At 39.1% G+C, this 20,746-nt stretch overlaps 1 long non-coding RNA gene across 2 annotated transcripts in view; it reads left to right on the plus strand.

The window, feature by feature from the left end:
- Nucleotides 1-20,746, plus strand: part of LOC118967781 (uncharacterized) — a 135,489-nt gene that overhangs the window by 74,898 nt on the left and 39,845 nt on the right. For both annotated transcript variants that reach the window (XR_005055010.2, XR_005055009.2), the window contains exon 2: nucleotides 2,732-2,853. This is a non-coding gene — a long non-coding RNA (uncharacterized lncRNA). The remainder of the gene's footprint in view (nucleotides 1-2,731; nucleotides 2,854-20,746) is intronic.

Consider the following 20,746-nt stretch of genomic DNA (forward strand, 5'->3'; position numbering starts at 1 on the left):
GGTGTGATTGTTACGCAGCTCTAAGTCCTTGCCTTCTCCATTGATAAGTTTCTGGAGATTCAGTGTTAGTCTTCCAAGTACAGAGAGGCAGATTTCCCTTATTAATGTAAATAAGTCCTCAAAAGGTAACTTGCACTTGATTTTCAGAGCTTTTCCTATGTCTGTGGTTACTAAAAAGAATCAGCTCAAGATAAACCCTATGCCAAAGAGAAATGTTTTGCTCCTCTTCATAAGCTTTGTTAAAAAGAAAAACACTGGCCCAACATGGGGTCAGTTCTCCTAGGCCCAGTCACCAGACTGGGGCTTATGCCCGGTCTAATTGCACTTTCAGCCTCTCCCAGGAGTGGGAATTTAAACCATCCAATTTGGAATTTCTTAGTGAGGTCATCTGCATGAGATCCCCAGCTCCTCCTAAGAGATGGTGACCTTACCTGAAACAATTCCTGATCTCCTAGCTAATAATGGTATGCCCCTTCCTCCTGTCTATAAAAACCTTCCACTTTGGAGCATTTCTCTACTTGCTAGATGGGATGCTGCCTGATTCATGAATTGCTTAATAAAACCAATTAGATCCTCAAATTTACTTGCTTAAATTTTGTTTTTTAGCAGCTTGAAATCAGTTAAAAACTTCAGACATTCTCACATATGTATTCCCTTTTACTTTCCTAACCTGCCTTTGTGTAGCAAAAGACTGTATTTATAGAGAAAGTGTTCAAAGAGGGGACATAAAATAAGCATTCTATTGTGTGCTTAGAAGCTCACACCAAGAGTATGTTAATTTCAGCATCCTACACTTTAAGACAAATTGATACACTATAGAATAGTTAGAGATTTAAGGTATTGTCCTATTGTTAGGGGTTCTCCGTCTTTGTGGAAGAAAGCAAGGATGAACACAAATTTGGTTGCGTTTTAGGAGTTGGGAAATACAAGTTGAAAAAATGAGGAAGTACATGCACGAGAGTGAATCTGGGCAGAGCCCTGAGGGAGTCATACTGAGGAGACAGTAGGGAGCTTTTTTATGTAAAGAGAGATGAATATTTAAGTGGGAATAGGTTTTAAAGGGAGCAGGCAGAGTATTCTTGGAGTTAAGGCTTGCTTCACCCTCACCATGGGTGGGTTGGGGGCGGTTTGGGCTATATTTGGTTCTCACTGGAATTGTCATGGCAGTCTTCCCCCACAAGGGGCGTCAAATCACCATGCTAATTAGTGTTGAGACAGGGACCATGGGCTTAGACAGAGTAGGGTGAGGGCCTCCGGAAAAAGCAAGAGAAGGTATTTACAGTCAAAGCAATGTAACAATGTAAAGTCCCTATGGAAACTTTGTGTTCAGCATTATGCAAAGTCAAGGTCACACTAATTCTCTAGGGTAAAGATACTGTACTAGAAATATAGACATCTTCAGTGAGATCAGTTAAATGTCAAAAGGCCAGGAATGTTTGAGTGTTCTGCATGGGTATCTCAGCATAACCTGTGAGTTCACTGGAAACAGCCCTAGCAAACAAACAACAACCCAGCCCAACTTAGGGGCAGGGCAGGTGGTACAAGTCCACACCCTAAGCCCTCAGTTCCCCAAAATCCTCAACTGTCTATAAATCCCCTAGACAATGCACCACCCCAGACTCTCTTGTCCCCTCCTGGTGTGAGCCAGGAGCTCTATTCTCTCACTATATCTCTCAATAGAAGTCTCCCTGGCTCTCCTACTTTTGACTGTTTGCTAATTTCATTCTTCGACTCAACAAACAAGAACTCTGGCATCAGTGTCACGGGGTAATGAGAGTATGCTGAGCTTTGGGGTGAAGTTTGAGTTAACTTTTTCTCCACATTGGAACTAGCTGGTTTCGGCTGGTCTGTTACCTACATTCTCACTCCCCACATCCTGAGAGAACAGCTTACATGGAATGTATAAAACATAACCACCAACTACGTGTGTACAACGGCTGGCCAAGTTCCCACCCCCATTCCCTGCTCATGTCTGGCTATCTTCCTACACTAACTCTGTGAGGACTGTCAAAGGAAGGGGGAAGGCAGCATAAAGAAGAAATTACTTGATAGCTATTTCTTTTGAGAGCTCTCTTTAAAAAGCTGCTACAAAGGCAGAAATAAAGCTAATTGATGTATTTTAAAATAAGGCAAAATTGAACTCCATATTAGGAAGAATTGTCTTTCAGATTTTTTTTCAAAAGTGGCATAGGCTGCTTTTGGCAATAATGAGCTGTCACCAATGGTTTAAAAGTGTAAAATTACTGACTGAAGATACTGTTAAGGGCATTAACTTGTCTGGAATAATCCTGGGCTAAATTATTTATTCACATTAATGAGTTTACCTACATTTTTGGGGACCAAATAACATTAACATTTATCCTCATTAAATGTTATTACTTTGGTCCAGTTTTTATTTAGTCATGTCTTATAATTTGGTGTCATTTACATACTTTATAAATGTTGTTTTATGTTTTTATTTAAGTTATTGATATAAAAAAAGGTAACAGCATATTTAGGGCTGTCACTGTTATTCAACACTGGGTAGCATGCAAAAGCCCATAAAGGAAACAATTGTTTAGTACACGTTTAACTATTTTATTCTCCAAGATATGGAATAATTTACTCATTGCTTCCACATTGTAATGGTGTAACAATCCAAAGGAAAAAGCAGGGAGGATGAAGCAGGCAGTTTGCTATGACTGTATGAGCACCCCTGTGCCTACTGTAGTGTGTTTTCTCTCTGACCTAGGACCTGTTTGAACCTGCAGCTCAGAGTGAGGGAGTAGAGTCAGAGCACATGGATTTCAAGTCTTGGGTCTGCTAATGAAGGACAAATAATTTAAGAAGAGTCCTGGGGCTAAGCAGTGATCAGTAAGTCTCTGAAATGCAAAATTCATTTGTTCTGTAGCTGTTTGTCTGCTATGTACTTTTCTTCCATTTGGAGATTGGAATTTTCCTTAATTTCTGGTCTTAATCATCTTTAAATATCCTTAATTTTTAGATATACTAAAGAGTGACATAAATGGCATCTGCAAATTATTTCAGCCCATGAAATATAACTCATTTGAACCTAGACATTTAAATAGTTTTGTTTAAACAGTATCCCAGAATCCTCAAAACCTAAAAGATTAAAGTCTGAACCAGTAAAGTTTTTCTTAAAGTTGTTGCGTTCCCTTTTATCCTGGACTGATGTAAGCCATTAGTTGTATTCAGTGCCACGACCATATCCCACATGGCTTTTCTGAGAATGGATGTGTTGTCACTTTTTTGTTGTCTTGTGTAATTGGATATAATTGCATTAAGAAATGACAGAGGGGTAAAATGCCACCTGTGGTGAACAGTGGGAAGAAGAAAGGGAAGCCTCTATCAATATCAATAGCATGAAGAGTGGCTTTAACTCTAGATGCTTCAGTGTTATACATCTATGAAGCATGCTACCTAAGGGTAGGGTGTTGGAACCACCACAAGGTAAGACTTAAAAAAAGAGAAAGGTAAGTTGTTGATGGTTCAGTGATAATGATGAATTAAAAAAACAAAACAGAAAAAATTGCATAGAGCAAAACCTAAACATCTTGACCATTTATTTTGTTCAGATATTATCCTGTCAAATCCATCAATATGATTTTCAGCTGCATCATGATCTATATAAACCCCTTTCCAACAGATTTTCTGAAACCTAACACCATGATACTCCTTAAATTTTGTGTAGACAACTTTCTATTCATCTTCAATTATCTATTTTGCTTGTATTCTAGCTTGTTCATGACCAACAAACCAGTCAGTACTTAGATCCTCTTCCTAATATCAAACTCATTTGATCAGTAAGTGGCATTTTTATTTCGCTGAAAAAAAACTTCCACTCAAGAGATGAAATTGTCCAGGTCTTCCTAATTCTAAAGTCACATATTTTTACTCTATTATTTATAAGTCCAGCCATTAAGTGTTATTATCTTTTTTCATTATGAATTCCTAGTTAACCTTATCACTTCCTAGTAACCTCCTGTACTTTTAATCTGTTTTGTTTTGCTTGTTTACAAAATAATATCCCATATAGACTTTTCTGTGGTATTACTTCTTTGGTCTTTGGTGATATTGTAAATATCAAAAAGTTAGGAATTTCAGTTTTTTTTGTTTTAATTTTTCAGTGTTGACACTTCTTGCCTCTGTTCATTTTGGAGACTGTATCTGAAAAAGGGAAATGGGGGTAGGAAGCTCTCATTTGTTGTGTGTCTACTATGGCGCATGCTCTGCTAAGGACTTAATTTTTATTAATTCCTTCATTTTTTAGAAAATGTAAGATATTATATTTAACTGGCTATTCTTTTACTTTTTCTTCCCATTTAACTGGATTATAATGCTTCTTACAAACAAACATGATCAGTCAAATCCTCTTCCCATTCTTGCCCTGAATCCTTTGCCCTCATACACTTCATAAACAAGGCTACAGCAGAGAAAGAAAGAGCTATCTTTTGCCCTATTTTCTAAATATCTTTTTAATTGCTGGGAGTAGGCATGGAGAATAAAGGACTCTTGCCATGGACTGTTTAGAATATGAAAGATGGTTTTTCAGCGAGGTTTTTCCCTTGACTCCTCATATCCATATATAGTGACAAGGTCGTATTGGTAGAAGGTTATATTGAGAGGAGGCTCAGGAATTATTGGCAGATAGTAATAAAATTTTTGTGAAATCACCTCTCTGTAAGCTTTGCTATGGGACATTACCTAATCCAGGGTCATGGAAATATCAGTAGGTCAAAAAAACCTTCTTAGGTCTGTTGGCCAAATGGCTTGTTTCTGTTGTGGCGGTGGCAGCAGAGAATCTTGCTATCCTTAATAATATCTCTCTACCAAAACTATATCTTTAGAAGAGATTATATATTCCATTGCCTCATGATAAACATGAATCTTGTCAACAAGTTTCAGAGGATATGAGATAAAATTTACTTCCTTGTTCAAAATATCAAGTTGACTTTACTGCCTTGTCTATAGATTGGCATATATTCAAAGATGATGAGAAATTAATTTTTTCCTCTTAGACTTCCTGATATTGTTATCTGACAATATATGGGAAAAAAAACCTCTCTTCTGCTATTATAGTAGTCATGTACTATCCTACACTGTATCTAAGTTTTAGACTTTTTTATGGATGTAATGCATTTTTCCATATACCAATTAGCCCCATTTAAAGTCTTTGATCAGTTGGGAACTTACTTGCCGACCACATATTCCCCAGTGCTCCTTCTGTGCCTTCTCTTTCATATCTGGCAAACAATTTCACTTTTAGGAAGATAAAGCTCTAATGAGACCTTAGGAATCTGTTCAAAGATATCCAGTCCACCAAGGATCAGCTAAGGTGTCTGAAGTGTGAATTACTTACTGATTAGAAGCCAACACTAGATTTTTTTTCCTTATTTCTTGAGGTCACAAATCAAATTCAAACCACGTTTTAAATTCCACCCAACACCCAAGCTCTTCTTTTAAACAATGCCTTTTTTTCATTCTTTTTCTGCTGAGAATATTCCAAATTCACAGCTTTCAAACTTTGTGGTAAATGAAAAACAATACTTTAATAAATCTCAACCCTTCCCAAATAGTATCTTTCTACCAAAATTATATCTTTAGATGGTTTAAATAATGCACTTGCTGACTTTCCAGTTCTAAAATGCATTTTATAGACAATTTGATTGTTACTAAATGGTAGGTGAATTAGTAGAAATTTGATTTTAAGCATTTTATCAATCTGGATACACAAAGCATTTAAAGCAGTTTTAAAACATTATAAAAATGAAAGAATACAAGAATGGTGAATTAACTTCTTTAGCTCTTCCCTTCATTGAATTGTAGAAAAATTTCAGTGTTTAATGAGCTGACAAAAATACATGAAAATCCATTACCATATATACCTTGAGGTTCTTTCTCATTAGACAGAAAGCAACACCAGCTGAGATGCTGTTTAGACCAGATGGAGGTTAGTCTGAATGAGAAGTGAATTTTCTTAGGTGGCATAATGAACAGAGCAATGAGTTTGTGTGGTGAGGATACATCTCGAAATCTATATGCTAACTTGTTTCTGCACTCCCTGGTGGAGAGTCCTTCTTAGGAAATCTTCAATGCTTAATGTTATGGAAAGAAGGAAGGATTAAACTAATTAAACAAGGAGGCCATTAGCCTAACGTGGCTGTAATGCCCTGGAAGCCAGTATAAGAGAACCAAAATGTGAATCATAAATGCTTCAAGGTTACAAAATCGAAATGATTTGAACAACCAATCACAAATAGCCAACTAGACTTCAAGCCATAGCCAATCAAAAATTACTTTGCTTCCATCTTTTCTCTATAATAAAGTCTCTCTGAGCTACTGTAGGTGAACTAACCACTTCTGGTTTGGTGCTATCCAATTCAAATTGACTTTTGAAATAAATGTTGACCTCTGAAATAAACACTTGACCTTTTTAATATACCTCAGTTTATCTTTTAACAAAATGGAGGAAGGGAGGAGGAAAGGAAAGAGTCGCTAAAAATTAATAAAAACCCTAACAGTAGTTTGCTCCTCTGTATCTCCTAGGTAGAAAAGGACTGTTACCTTGTGTCCTTTTATAATAATGATAATACTCCATTATTATGGAGGTCTCCATTATTTAGTCATTTTCATTTTCACGTTAACGGTTGTTATTTAAAAGTTACAGGGAACTCAGAGTTTGGTGTCATATGAGGTTAGGTTGAAAGCTCTCACATAGACTAGTTTGTAAAGATGTATAGTTTAAACTAATACTACTGGTTGGTTCCTCTTATGCAAAAGAGATACAGGTCTCCTTGGAAGCTTCTGTCTTTCTCCCCTCCCTACCTTCTGCTAAGGGAACTGAATAGAAACTTAAAAGCTTAAATTAAAAGAATCTTCTCACATTCAGTCTGGAGGTGGGAAACTAGAGATTGCTTAGTCTAGAGAACTTTCAAAGGCTTGATGCCTTAAATGTATTCTTTGGATGGATTTTTCCCCGTGATGCAACATCATTTGAAAACACTAAAACCTCATCATTTACCAGGTTGGTAATAATTTTGATACAAAAATAGGCCTCCGTAGGAATGCAGCTTGAACCAATAACAAGCAACAGTGCTTCTTTTATGATAAATTGACACTAAAGCTCAATCCTGAAAATCTCTTATATTATTTAGAGGAGCAGTGATCAAAGACAGAAGAGAAGAAAGAGCTGGCAGCCTCGTATATTCTCCACTGATGCTAAGATAGTGTCAGTAATAGGGAATGCAGTTACTACCGCCGAGAGCTGGAGAGCAGCTTTAAACTTCACGTTCATATATCTTGTGGAAAAGTCAGGGGCAGGAGTGAAAAGAAATTCAGTCTGTAGTTCTTTAAAACTAGCTTATACAAATTGCTGCTCCCCAATAGGACTGAGGCAAATATGAATTTAGATAGAACAAAAGAGTTGGAGTGTCACTGGAATGCTGATGGGGATGATAGGAAAATGCTAAGGGTTGGCTAATGAGGGTGGTTTCAGTCCAGGGAGAATCTAGTCATTTCTTTGCCAATTTATGCAACATTTTCTCAGGCTAATCTTCCTAAAGTCTGGTTTTCTCCACGTCACTTTTGCTTAAAATTTCCTGTTTTTCTCCATTGCTTGGAGACTCCAGTGTTGCAAGAAAGCTCCACCAAATTATTGGATACATTAAAAATTGAAGACCAAATTTAAATCCCATGGTATAAAACATTTATTGACAACAATCTATACTACAGCTTCCTAAAGATTTAAACAGTTAGAGCTAGTGTAACATATACCATTCTAGCAGATCTTAATCATTATCAATAAAATATTCATTCATGTATTTGCATCTTTCATTATTAAAAAAACTTTTCATATAAGACCAATAATTCAGTGATCCATTCCTCCATAGCATGTATATGGCAATGTCAACAACTAAATTACATATTTCTAGTTTATTCTCCAATATATATTGTAGTTTGGTGATTATTTGCATTGACTAGATCTGTTCAATTACTTTTACAGTGCTGTTTCACTCCTCATTTCTTTTCCTTTTTTTTCAATATTCTCCCTTGATTTTACAACAAAGTTTCCATTTGCTTTTATAATTATGGGATCATATTTTGCTCTGTATGTGTCTTCAACAATCTTAAAAAGGTCCCATCCCTGTTTATGCTTCTTAAAACTTTTAAGCATCTAAGTAAATAAAAGTTCAGACATGTATACAATTTTGATAAATGGTATTTAGTTAAATTTAAGTAAACATATAAATAAGATCAGAAGAGTATTCTGTCATAAATTGGAGGATAATTTTTGTTTAGACTGTATTGTACCATTTTTATGCTTATATCACAACAATGTTTTTATTAAAACAAGGGGCAGAAGAGTACACATGTATATACACATGTGTGTGTATATATATATATATATATATATATGTATGTATGCATGTATTTTTCTTCATTTCTTCTTTCCTCCTTATCAGTTGCACTGTAAGTGGAAATTTACTATAACTCATGACTTTAAGTCCTTAAATCATCTGGTCCAAATATATCTTTCCAACTTAATGTTAGCTACTTCTCTGTATAAACTTTCAATTAATTATTAAGTACACTGTCTAATCACAAGAGAGTCTTCCTGTTTCTCATCTTGCCTATATTATTTCTCCCATAACGGTACTTACCCCACTGTTCTCTCTTGCCAGAACTACCTACTCTACTTTGGTCTTGTCTGTTGTGCTTCAGACTTGTACTCCTCTGAGCTCCTGAAACCATGTCACCCAACCCATTTTACACTTAATCAGAGCCATGTGCATGTCTTTTGCTGGTGGCTTATCCATGACTTTAATCCTACCTCCCAAAGAGGACAAAATCCCAAGAGGACAAAAATGTGATCATTCCACTTTCTTAGCCCCTAGTGATAATTTAATAGCTTGTGGGGAGTAGCTGTTGTTGGAGTAAATGCCTGACAGAGTAGCAATACATTTGCCACGTTGTCTGAGGGATAATCAGAGTTTTAAAATTTATTTGTTCTTGATATAGTGCTTTTAATGGAACAAATTAAAAGGAAGGAAAAGCAGAGGACTACTGCCTCTGACATCATGAGAATGTTCTAGGCCTTTCTTGGAGGTGTATCTAGCCTTGTAGCTTGACTCCTTACCAACATGGTTATATTAATCATACCACTGTTCTGGATTTTATTATCTTATCCTGAAAGCTGAATGAGAGAATAGCCCTCCAAGAGCAGGTAGTGGTGTAGGCCAGGTGAAGAGTGTAACTTTCCAAAGAGGAAGGAGAAATGAGGGATGCTGGAAAGCCAAAAAAGAGTAACTTGATAATTTGTTTTGGGTTCTTTGTGTAAAACATGAAGTCACTTTTCTACCTAAGTCTCAGAATGTGCGAATCATTCCCTGTTTCCCTAGTCCGATGTCTGGTGTCAATGTGAGCTCCCTCACTATGTTTGCATTCCTCTCATTACTTGCTGGGAATCTAAAATTGCCTTCTCAGTAATAAGGAGGCTCTTCAGATCTACAGCCCTAGGAATATAGGAGGGACTGTGGCCCCCTTGAAAACCAGGAAAAGAACCTCCTGAGGTACTGCTCTCCTGACAGAGCGACTGAGAAGGTGACATGAGAGCAGCCCTGATAATGAATTTTCTCTTCAGTCAAGATAGTGCTAATAGGTGGCCTTTGCTTTGTTTTTGATAAAAATAAATATTTCGGGCACCATGGATATTGGTAGGTGTTGAGGAAGCTCAGTCAGAGGCTGGGTTGGCTGAGAAGGGTAGCAGGAACTGCAACTCTTTGCAGACAGTTTCTATGCCCAACAGGCTCCCTCGGTGTCCCTATTTTGTTGGCTTTGAATGAGGCAGAACATTGTTTTCCAAAAATACTCCCACTTTCATTATGATCATCATTGTCATTATCATCATTATTGTTATTCCCTGAATCACCCATCAGAGCAAACTTTCACATATTGACAGTGCCTGAATGTGAGCACTTCAGTTACTTTCTCCAAACAGGAGTCTGCAGGGTCGCCCAGTCTTTGTAGCTTCATAGGCAGGGGCCCTCCAATTACAGATAAATGCTCTAAAATTACCTTTGTGTTCCATTCACAAGCCACACAGATGGATTTTTTCTCATTAAATGTGATTCTGTGATAAGCACAAGGCAACGTGGCACATACATATTATCCCGTAGAAGGTAAAACCATACTCAGAATGCTCTAATTCACTATGTAAGAAATAGGACAGGTGTCAAAAGCTGGGGTATTCTGAAAGTGGATATGTTCTTCTGAAGGCCAAGGTGTTTCTGTATACAACAAAAGTTTCAAATCAGATGCTTATTGCCTAAAACATGTTTGAAAAAACTAATGAGGTAAGTTATTACCTACCATGTCTACAATTTTTCCATTTCCAGCTATAAAAGCAGGTAGCAATCTCACTCTACCTTGAAGGCATCATTCATTATAAATTACTTGCTTTCAATCATGAGTGAAATACAATGAAAGGAAAAGTACCAAAAAAGGTCTTCATTGTGCTTTGTTAGCAGACAAAAATAGGAGCATTGAGCATCCATGTTATTGTCAAACTTCCCCAAATGAGATATTTTGAATTCAAATGATTAGCTGGTAACTGGATCATAGGTATTATCTGAAACCAAACTGGTTTCTTTCCTTTTCTTATGTTTTTTTGAAACTAATAAGAGCCAGAGGCATACTCTCCTATCTAGAGCAGTAACTCATGTTACTATATGACTGGAGAGATATCTCTTTTTTTCTCTTTGTTCAGCCCTACTTCTGTTCCAACTAAGTATTGTTGAAAGATAGGGGAAGGGAGATGGTGTTCCTGGCAGTTAACTCTGCTCCTGACCTTTCAGAGAGAGCCAAAAAGATAGGTTTCTGCTCCATAGTACTACGCTTGCTTATGGTTCCAGATTGCAACTGGAGGTGGGCAAGCCTGCTAACAGCTGGCTGGGATCATGCAGGAGTCTTCAAGGTGGCCGGTCCTTAACCATGAGTGAGTATTGCAGTGACCGATCATGTAGACACCCCAACTTAGTTCCAAATATATTTGGACAGACAGACAGACTTCAGTATATGATTGCTGGATTTCTTCCTTATCCTGGGCTATTTAAATTCACAGTTAAACTTCTGCATCATATTTTATTGGAGTAGATGATTGCTCCACATAGGACTGCTAGGTGAAATAGGTAAAACTCTGAAACCAGTATTCAGTCCTAAGGAGGTAACAAAGGGGGTTGTAAAGACCGTGGAGCATAGAAGTTCCTCAGGATACTCCTTGTGTTGGATTGTGAAATACTAATATTTTTAACATATTTAAATTGGGATGAGAAATAAAAATACTCAAAGAGCTTTCCAAAATTAAATGCAGGGCTACTTAAGGCGAACTTGACTGCTATTATTTCCTCTTACACTGACGCCCATAGGCAGTAGTGGTGCCTGATGGATGTTCTGCTTAGAAAATGTGTGGTCACGTATGATAAGCACAGTCAGCAAACACCATTTATTTTTATCAAAGCTCCCAGGCAGGAAAAATTAAGAACTGGGATCTTTATTCAGCAGTAGTGATAATTTATGTATATGAATATTTTGCTATACTTAAAACCTTGAAATCTCCAAGTATAAAAATTGGCGCTAGCTTTCTTAGAGGACCAGTGGTAGTAACAATTTACTCTTAAATAAATCTGCACCTTGGAGCTGAATTCTTTATCTTAATGACTAGAATATATTATCTCTGTACCAACAGTAGTTTATGAAGAAATAGAATATTGCAATGAATAATATCTCTTTTTCTGTTCCATTTGTTCATTCAACAAAGTATCACCATATATTCTTTGCATCATACATTCTACTAGGACTTGAGATTATATAGCTTGTGTTAGTCATCTTAAAGCAAGTTTCACTCCAGTAACAAAGAGTTACTAAAAAATTTAGATGCCTTTAATGACAAAGGCTTATTTGTTGCTTATATCTCCTTTTTTCTTTCTTTTTTTGAGTGTTGGCTTTGCTCCATGTCAATCTTCATTTTATAATTTAGGTTGATGGAACAGCCCCTATCTGCTCATGCTGGTCTCATAGTAATGGGAAAGTACTAGTGGCAGAATCATTGGTAGCTTTTAAAATTTCTGCTTGGAAGTCACATATGGTACATTGACTCCATTTCATTGGCCTAATTAAGTCACATCTACAAGCCAATTGTCAAAAAGGTGGAAAGAATAATCCTTGTATCAGCAGGTCCTGGAAGTGAGGGACAGTGAATATGTTTGACAATAATACAATTTACAATGCTGCCTTAGGGAACTTACAGTCTAGATGGAAAGCTGGAAGTTGTGACACAGAAGTTCAGGGCATGCAACAAGCAGAGTTCTATACTAGCATCTGTTAAGCTTGTTTGCTTGTCATTGAAAATTGCAAATCTGTGTTCTTTTGGTAAGTGTTCCTGTTTTCCTCATAGTGAGTTAAGGAAGGCATCTGCCAAAATAAAACCAACTTAAGCCAGGTATTATGATAAAAATAGAGCACTTAAAATGTGGAACAGATGAATAGTGACTTCTTCACTGCCAAGACATGTTGACTGTGTCCAATTCAAATGATTGTGTACATATTGACTATTAGGATCACAGAAGGAAAAAGCTCTGTTTAATGGAAAAATGATTCAATAGTCATCTATCAGTAAGGTCTCTTGGTCACCCAATAATTAAGGATCTCCTTAAAAACCAAATGAAATGGGCAAAGAACTAGAAGCATATTAAAATTCTCATGAGGTCACTCCCAGATTCTCATTAGGCCAGTGCCGGTTTACTTTTGGCTTAGGCCTTTGTACCAGTCTGTCCAGTCCAGGTGAATGCGAATCACATACTCAAGTTTAAACCTCATCTGAGATTTCTCAGGTAATTTTATTTAACATGAAATGCCTCTAACATCTAATAGTATTTGAAAATATTCAGTTGCTCAAAGGGGCTGATGATAAACTTGTGTGAAAACTTGTGAGTTTAGTCATCCTTAGAATTTATATTGTCAGTATGTGCATTATATAAATAATTCAACTGCTTAGGAAGGATAGAATCTGAAAATGGTGGAATTTGCAGAATTTTCATTATCATGTTTAACATTTGATGAGCTCTTAAAACTGAATACAAAGCACAAAGATTCATGCTTAAAGAAAGCTGTTTTTAAAAGTAAGTATAATATAGTGTTTACACTCTGCTTGAAATAAAATTGCAAGTGAAATTCAGGCTTGTTCTGGGAAAGGAAATTTAATGGCCACTTTGACAAATTAAACAGATTTAAAAAGTAATAGTATATAGGGTGACCTTGTGTTATAAATGAAGGAATTGAGGACTGAAAGACAGGGGATGTGAACTACACCCAGCTGTTCCTTCAGTGAATTGTGCTTTCAGAGCAAGTTACTTGCTGAGCCAAGGTATTCCAAATTTTGAAACAGAGTGATTTGAATCCAGTAAATTTTCTGGAAATCATATTCCTTTCTTTCTTCTTTCCTTCATTGATTGAAATACAATTATTATACTATTACATGTTTCAGAAACAAAAGTAGACACTGGATAATATATATATAAATAAATAAAACAATCATGACCCCTGCTCTCACAGTAAGTAATTGTTGCAGTGGGTACCATAAGAGAAATAAAGCCTTGATACCTAGAAATCTATGTAGGTAAAAAGGGACATCTTCTTTGAAGAAGTGTCAATTGCCCCTGTCTAAAGAATGAAAATTGGGAAGAAAGAGTTTTGCAGACAGAGGAAACAGCTCCAGCCATGTAAAAGCTGTGGATTTTACTCAAGTACAGTGGAAGGTCATTGGTACATTTATAGGTGAGGAAGTGAGAGAAGGTGATCTATGCTTAAAACAATTTGTCTGGCTGTTGTGGGAAGAATGAATTATAGAAGGGTAAAAGTGGCAGGGAGATACAGTGTGGGAAATTGCACTGGTCTAGGCAAGACATGATGGGAAACTGGACTATGGCTAGTAAGAGTAGAGATCAAGGAATGCACATGGATTTTAAGTGCATTTGGGAGGAAGAAGTGTCCATATTTGCTGATAGCTGGATGTATAGCACAATGCAGAGGAAGGCATCAGGAGTGATTCCTAACCCTCTGGCTTGGACAGCTGGGTGGATGGTGCCATTAGTGAAAAGATGAAGGGTGGGAAAGAAACCAGTGGGAGAGTAGGTAGTAATCAAAGAATCTATTTCCTCTTGTTCAGTGGAGATAATGGTGAACCTTCCACCTAGAGATGTCAAGGTATAGTTGGATATTTGAATTTAGAGCCCAGAAAAAAGTTTTGGGCTGGAGATTAAACATGATATGTAAAGACATAGAATTAGATGAGGTCATTGATTAGAAAAAGGCTGTTAAGAGAAGTGCAGAGAGTCTGGGACCAAGCTCTGGGGTCATCCAAAAAACAAATGAAAACCTGAGAAGGTGAGGTCAAAACAGTCAGAGATAAGGCAGCTGAGAGTAATGCCCTGGAAGCCAAGAGAGTATAGTATTTCAAGAAGGGGTGGCCAACCTCACTTACTACTGATGAGAGGCAGATGAAATTAAATCAGAAAGGAAGCATAGGCATCATTGGTAACTTTGGAATAAAAAGTAGCTTTTCAGTGGAGTGGGGAAAGGGAGATGCAGCCCAAACTGTAAGGAAATGGAAAGTAAATGTGAGGTATGGAGGCAGCAGGCATAAACAGTTCTTGAAAAGCTGTTCTGAAAAGGGGAATAGAGAGAAAGAGATATCTGAAAGGGATATCTTTCAGGAGGCAAGCACATTTGTTGCTAATGGGAAAGGTAAGGCAGAGGAGTTTGATGTTGCAGTTAATAAGAAAAGGGATGCAAAGCCTGTGAGAAGGACAGGGCTGGTGGGAAGTTCGATCTTCAGTAGATGGAGGACAATTCTTCAATAATCGGGAATGGGGCAAAAATGGATACTGATGCAGGGGACTGAAAATGAGAACATTTATATTTTCATCACTTAAATATGTTGCAGAATCATGATCTGAGAGAATAGGGCAGGTATGGGGCAGGAATTTTGAGAGGAGATATGTCTAGCAAGCCGCAGGAAGCTTTAGGAAGCATTTATACATATGGTGTTCCTAGCATTTGGTAGAGGCTTGATACACAATGTTGAACAAGTAGATTAAAGCATGACTTTAGTTATAAAAACAGATTCATAATTAATTTTCAGATGGAAAACAAGATGAAATTTTGTATATACCAAAAAAAGTCTTTTAAAGACTCAACTAGAAGAGCCACACCTGCCATTTGCTCCAGCTGTAGCCTAGAGAATATACCATTGAGGCCCTATTCTATAAGAAAACACCACTGTGTATCTTCTAATTGCCCAAATCTTCAAATTTGTGTGAAAAAAAACTGGTGAAGTCAAAGGATTTGCTCAATAGAAGTTTTCAATATCCATGTTTTACATGGACAAATGAGATGCTTATAACACATTTTGTACTTTGAAAGTATATTTTTCTGTTGTCACCTTAAAAAAGCCCCTTTTACTGGTTCTACTTTCCTAAGGTAGCCAATCTGAGTAAAAATGCTCTAAACCTCCTGGTAAGCCTCAGAGTATTGATTATCTTCTAATCTAGTTTTGAGTTTGCCTTGAAACTTCAGCCATAAAGATTTAAAAGATTTTGTCCTTCACTAAAAGCTATCATCTGTAATCCTTGCACTTTCCCATTTCAGAATCCAGATGACTGAATGTCACATTCAGTTACCTTTATAAACCCCCAAATCAAAGTTTCTAATATCAACACTTGCCTCACTCATCACTCTTGCTTCTCAACTCCCGATTTATTGGTAATTCTTTACCACCCTGTGCCACTTACTGTCTGCAGGGTTTGAGTGGTCAGAGCAGCTAAACAGGCTTCTGGAGTCAAACAGCTTTCAAAGTTCCACAAATTTCATACGGAAAATGGGAAAATATAAAAATAGTGCATGTCAAAATGTCATCCCATGTTGACCGTAAATCACTTAGCTAACGTTTAGTTTGTCTTTGGTGTACTATCAGGAACCCCTAGCAGCTGTTGTGTATGTGCCTGTGTGTATGTGTGCTTCATTTCTTAAGCCCTTAGAAAATGCCACAGTTTTAGTCTCCATTCTTCTTTTTTAACCTTTTACAAACAGCCAAAATAATGTATGGATGTACAATTTCACTGTCCTTTTCTCTCAAATGCGGGCAATAAAAGTTGATTTGCACTAACAAGCTAAAAGCTCTGAGTGCTTCCAGACTGTGATGCATTCCAGGAGGGAAGGCAGCTATCACAACCTATGATGGTAGAAAACATTTTCACAATAGACACCAGAAAGATTTAGAATCCAAGGCTGGGATCCAATCTATTGTTCAGAAGTCAGCCAGTATAGAAGAAAATTTCAAATGAAAATTAGAGTGGAGACTATCTTACTTTTGTATAGCTTTTAATTTCAGTATTATCCAGATGTACTATAGCTGCTGTTATTTAAGCCCTTCTTACTGTCTTCCATAGTGTCTGCAAGGATTCTGGTTATGGTAGGCTCATAGCATCAGGAAGCACTAGGAATAAGGCATAAATTGTGAGAAAATACATGCCAGAATATCCTATATTTATTACACTGGCCAGTACCTGAGATTTCTATTAGTTATGAAGAAGAGTAGACAACGTAGTCAAGGAATATGTGGAAAGTAAAAATATTCCTCTGATAATATGCATCTACCTTTCCCATTTTACATTTCACTGCCAAATTTACAAAAATTGAGATGATGTGAATTTGAAAAGATGCTGCTGTGGTCCTGCACAGAATTACGGGCTAGAAATGCAAAGCTCCCAATTTGCTAAAGTAGATTTAACCTGAAATAAGTATATATAGTACTTCTTAAAAGGTGAAAGTATAACTGGATAGTTCCAAATATCAACCAGTATACAGAATGGACATATAACAACTAGGTAACCAGCAAGTTGCGGTGTTCAGGGAAGCAGAGGTGTCCCAAGACAACATGGAGCTCCGGTGAAGAGAAGCATGTGTTTAGAAGGGGGAGCATAGTCCGTATCGACGAGGAGGCTGCCCCAGTTTTGCATCTTGGTCTTTTTTCCATAAAACAAAACAAGTGGCATATCACAATGAGTTTAGAAAAAAAAAATGTCTATCAAGCCATAAAGTTACTTCAGACAGCATGAATAAGAAGTAGAATAGTAGTAGTCTAAGAGCTTAGGTTTTGGAGCCAAACAGTTCCTGTGTTTAATTCTCAGCTTCCATTTACATCTTGTGCAATTTGGGGTAATTTATTTAGCCTTGTGATGTCTCAGCCTCCTCTTCTGTGTAAAGCGACTATTAATAGAACCCCTTTATGGAGTTGTGAGGATTATATGATATAATGTATGCAAAGTTCTGGCTGGCACATCTTTAGCACTCAATAAATGTTAGATGTTACTATTAAGTAATTGCAAACATATAATAAAAAAGAACAGCACATGTGGCTTTGAGAATTTTTAACTTCACAAATACCTTATTTTTATACTTGGTAAGCATTCAGCAGCAGTAGCGGTAGCAGATGGGAGTGGAGTGGTAGGAGTATGGGGTAGTGGGATTAGCAATGTCTTAGTGTTGAGAATTTTGTGTATGGAGAATGATTGGGAAGTACTTCCTGAAACACCTGTAATGGAGGGAGGGAACCAGTATTGGGCAGAAGGAAATGTTGAGCTGTGATGTAGTTGCTACAGAGAATTCAGCCACCTCAGATTGTTCTCTGAAACTGCAAGGGCCCTTGAGGAATACTTCAGGTTGCCCTGTGTTGAAGTGAGGCAGTTGGGGACCTTTGAAGTGTCAGTCAGTGGATGTAGGCAGCTCCTGGGAAGGGGAACCATCCTGGGCAAGGCAGCTTTCTTCAGCTTTAGCAATTTTGGGGGTGGAAATTCTGGGTGGCACACACCACAGCTTTGACTACAGTTCACTGCTTGTGTTGCTTAGATCCTTTCGCTTTATATAAATTCAACAAATCTAGGAATAGCTCTTCCAGGATTTGGGTTGGTTTCTTTCTCTGGGAAAAGTTAAAAAAAAAAAATCAGTGAAGTCCCTGTCACAACAGTTGATCTTGGGGCTATGAGTGACATTCATCATGTCTCCCCACCCGCCTGTTCTGGATCCCCTCAGCTGTTGGCCAGCGACTCTCATGATCCAACTAGCCTTCTAGGTGATAAGGCCCTGGCCCTCAGCCCTCAGGTTTTGAGGACTGGTCCTTATGCCCTTCTCTGACTGTGGCTGCTGAACTTACTTGTTTAAAATTAAAATTGTGCAGAAGAGTACACCAATCAAATTGGTATAAATATAATCTTCCTTTCTTTGCTAGGAGGGTGGTTCATTTCCTGCCTCTGGCTTCTTGGCAAAAGGAATCTAAAGGAATTGGTGGCTTAATGGGACTTCTGTATGTTCCCTGGTAAAAGTGCCCCCACTCTGTAAACTAGGATCTCTGGTCCCTCTGAACATAGAATTATGGGGATGTAATAAATAAAAACTTTCAAGTGGGTTGCTGGAAGTGATGGGTAGTGAAGTCTTTACTTCCTCATACCTAATATTCCAATCTTTCTCCTTTCAGGCCTGTTAACAACCCACCAACCAATCTGTTACTACCCAGGGGTCCACATATATTCTTACCTTGGGCTACTTAACTGTTCCACAGAGTGGATAATCAAGAGAAGGTCCTCCTGTGCCACTGTCTCTCAGGGACATCCGAGTGAGTTTGATGGGCAGCAGTACTGGCAGCTCTATTCCACAGTTCACATATTCTTGCTCATCAGCTAGTTGTAAGGGCACCCTGTTGTATCCACAGGGGTGATCTGGGAAAGGGGCAATCAGGTGAAGGGAGTAGATACCATAGGGGGCAGGGAAAACTTGCTCTTCAATTCTGACTCTGCTCAAACTCACATGCAATACCACTGACATACTCTGTGATACAGGGGCCTTTCTCACCAGCCCATCCATTACCACTTTGGTGAAAGGAGATCCTCTGGACCCTTTTCTGGAATATAGTTGGCTGATGAGCTTTTCAGCTTTGCATAAGGTAATGGGCTAACCTGTGTCCTCCCCTGTCCAAATTCAGATGTTGAAGCCCTAATACCAGCACCTCAGAATGTGACTGTATTTAGAATTAGGGCTTCAAAGAGGTGATCAAGTTAAAATGAGGCCATTTGGAGGGCCCTAATCCATTCTGGCTGGTGTCCTTTTAAAAAGAGGAAATTCGAGGGGCGGAGCCAGGATGGCGGCGTGAGTAGAGCAGTGGAAATCTCCTCCCAAAAACACATAGAGCTATGAAAATATACCAAAGAAAAATCTTCCTAAAATAGAGACCACAGGACACAGGACAACATCCAGACCACATCCACACCTGCAAGAACCCAGCGCCTTGCGAAGGGGGCAAGATACAAGCCCCGGCCCGGCGGGACCCGAGCGCCCCTCCCCCCGGCTCCCGGCGGGTGGAAAGAAACCAGAGTGGTTTTTTTTGTCAAGTGCTTTTTGGGAGCCTTAAAGGGACGGGCCCCCGTTGCTAGGGAGGCAGGGTGGCGGGACCGGTGAGCAGGTCCCTGGGACCAGCGCCTGAGGACAAAGAATATCCTGCGTTTCTCCCTGTGGGACCAACGGGCGGGTGCCTGAGACCGGCGCTTGAGGACGGAGGAAATCGCGCGTTTTCCCCCTTTTTTTTTTCTCTCTTTTTGGCGAGCGCTTTTTGGAAGCCTTAAAGGGACAGGGACCCCGGTGCTAGGGAGGCAGGGTGGCGGGACTGGTGAGCGGGTGCCTGAGACCGGTGCCTGAGGACAAAGAATATCCCACGTTTTTCCCTGCGGGACCGGAGGGCAGGTGCCTGAGACCGGCACTTGAGGACAGAGGAAATCGCGTGTTTTTCCCCTTTTTTTTTCTCTTTTTTGCGAGTGCTTTTTAGAAGCCTAAAAGGGATAGGGACCCCGGTGCTAGGGAGGCAGTGCGGCGGGACTGGTGAGCGGGTGCCTGGGACCGGTGCCTGAGGACGGAGGAAATCGCGTGTTTTTCCCCTTTTTTTCTCTCTTTTTGGCGAGTGCGTTCTGGAAGCCTTAAAGGGACAGGGACCCCGGTGCTAGGGAGGCAGGGCGGCGGGACTGGTGAGCGGGTGCCTGGGACCAGCGCCTGAGGACAAAGAATATCGAGCATTCCTTCCCTGCGGGACCGGTGGGTGGGTGCTTTTTGGAAGCCTTGAAAGGACAGGGACCCTGGTGGTAGGGAGACAGGCCAGCAGGACCAGTGAGCGGGTGCCTGGGACCGGCACATGAGGACAAAAAAAAGAAAAAAAAAATCGCTTCTTTTTTCCTTTTTTTTTTTTTTTTCTTTTTCTTTCTTTCTGTTCCCTCTCTCATTGTTACTGTTGTTGTTTTGGTTTGGAGAGTGCTTTTTGGAAGTCTTAAAGGGGCAGGACAGGTCACTTAGACCACAGGCAGGGAATCTGGGGATCTCTGGGCACTCTAACCCCCTGGGCAGCAGGGAGCACAGAGACCCCTTACGGAGATAAATAGCCTCCTGGCTGCTCCCCCTCCAACGGGGCTCCACCATTTTGGAGGAACAGCCCCAGCCAGGCCAAGCCCAGAGCAACAGCGGAGATAAACCCCAAAGCAACTGGGCAGGAAGCAGAAGCCCTGTCTGCGCACAGCTGCCCAGCACAAGCCACTAGAGGTCGCTATTCTCCCAGGAGAAGGCCACAAACCACCAAGAAGGGAAGCTCTTCCAGCAA

This window comes from Manis javanica, chromosome 8, assembly GCF_040802235.1.
Source record: "Manis javanica isolate MJ-LG chromosome 8, MJ_LKY, whole genome shotgun sequence".
NCBI lineage: Eukaryota > Metazoa > Chordata > Mammalia > Pholidota > Manidae > Manis > Manis javanica.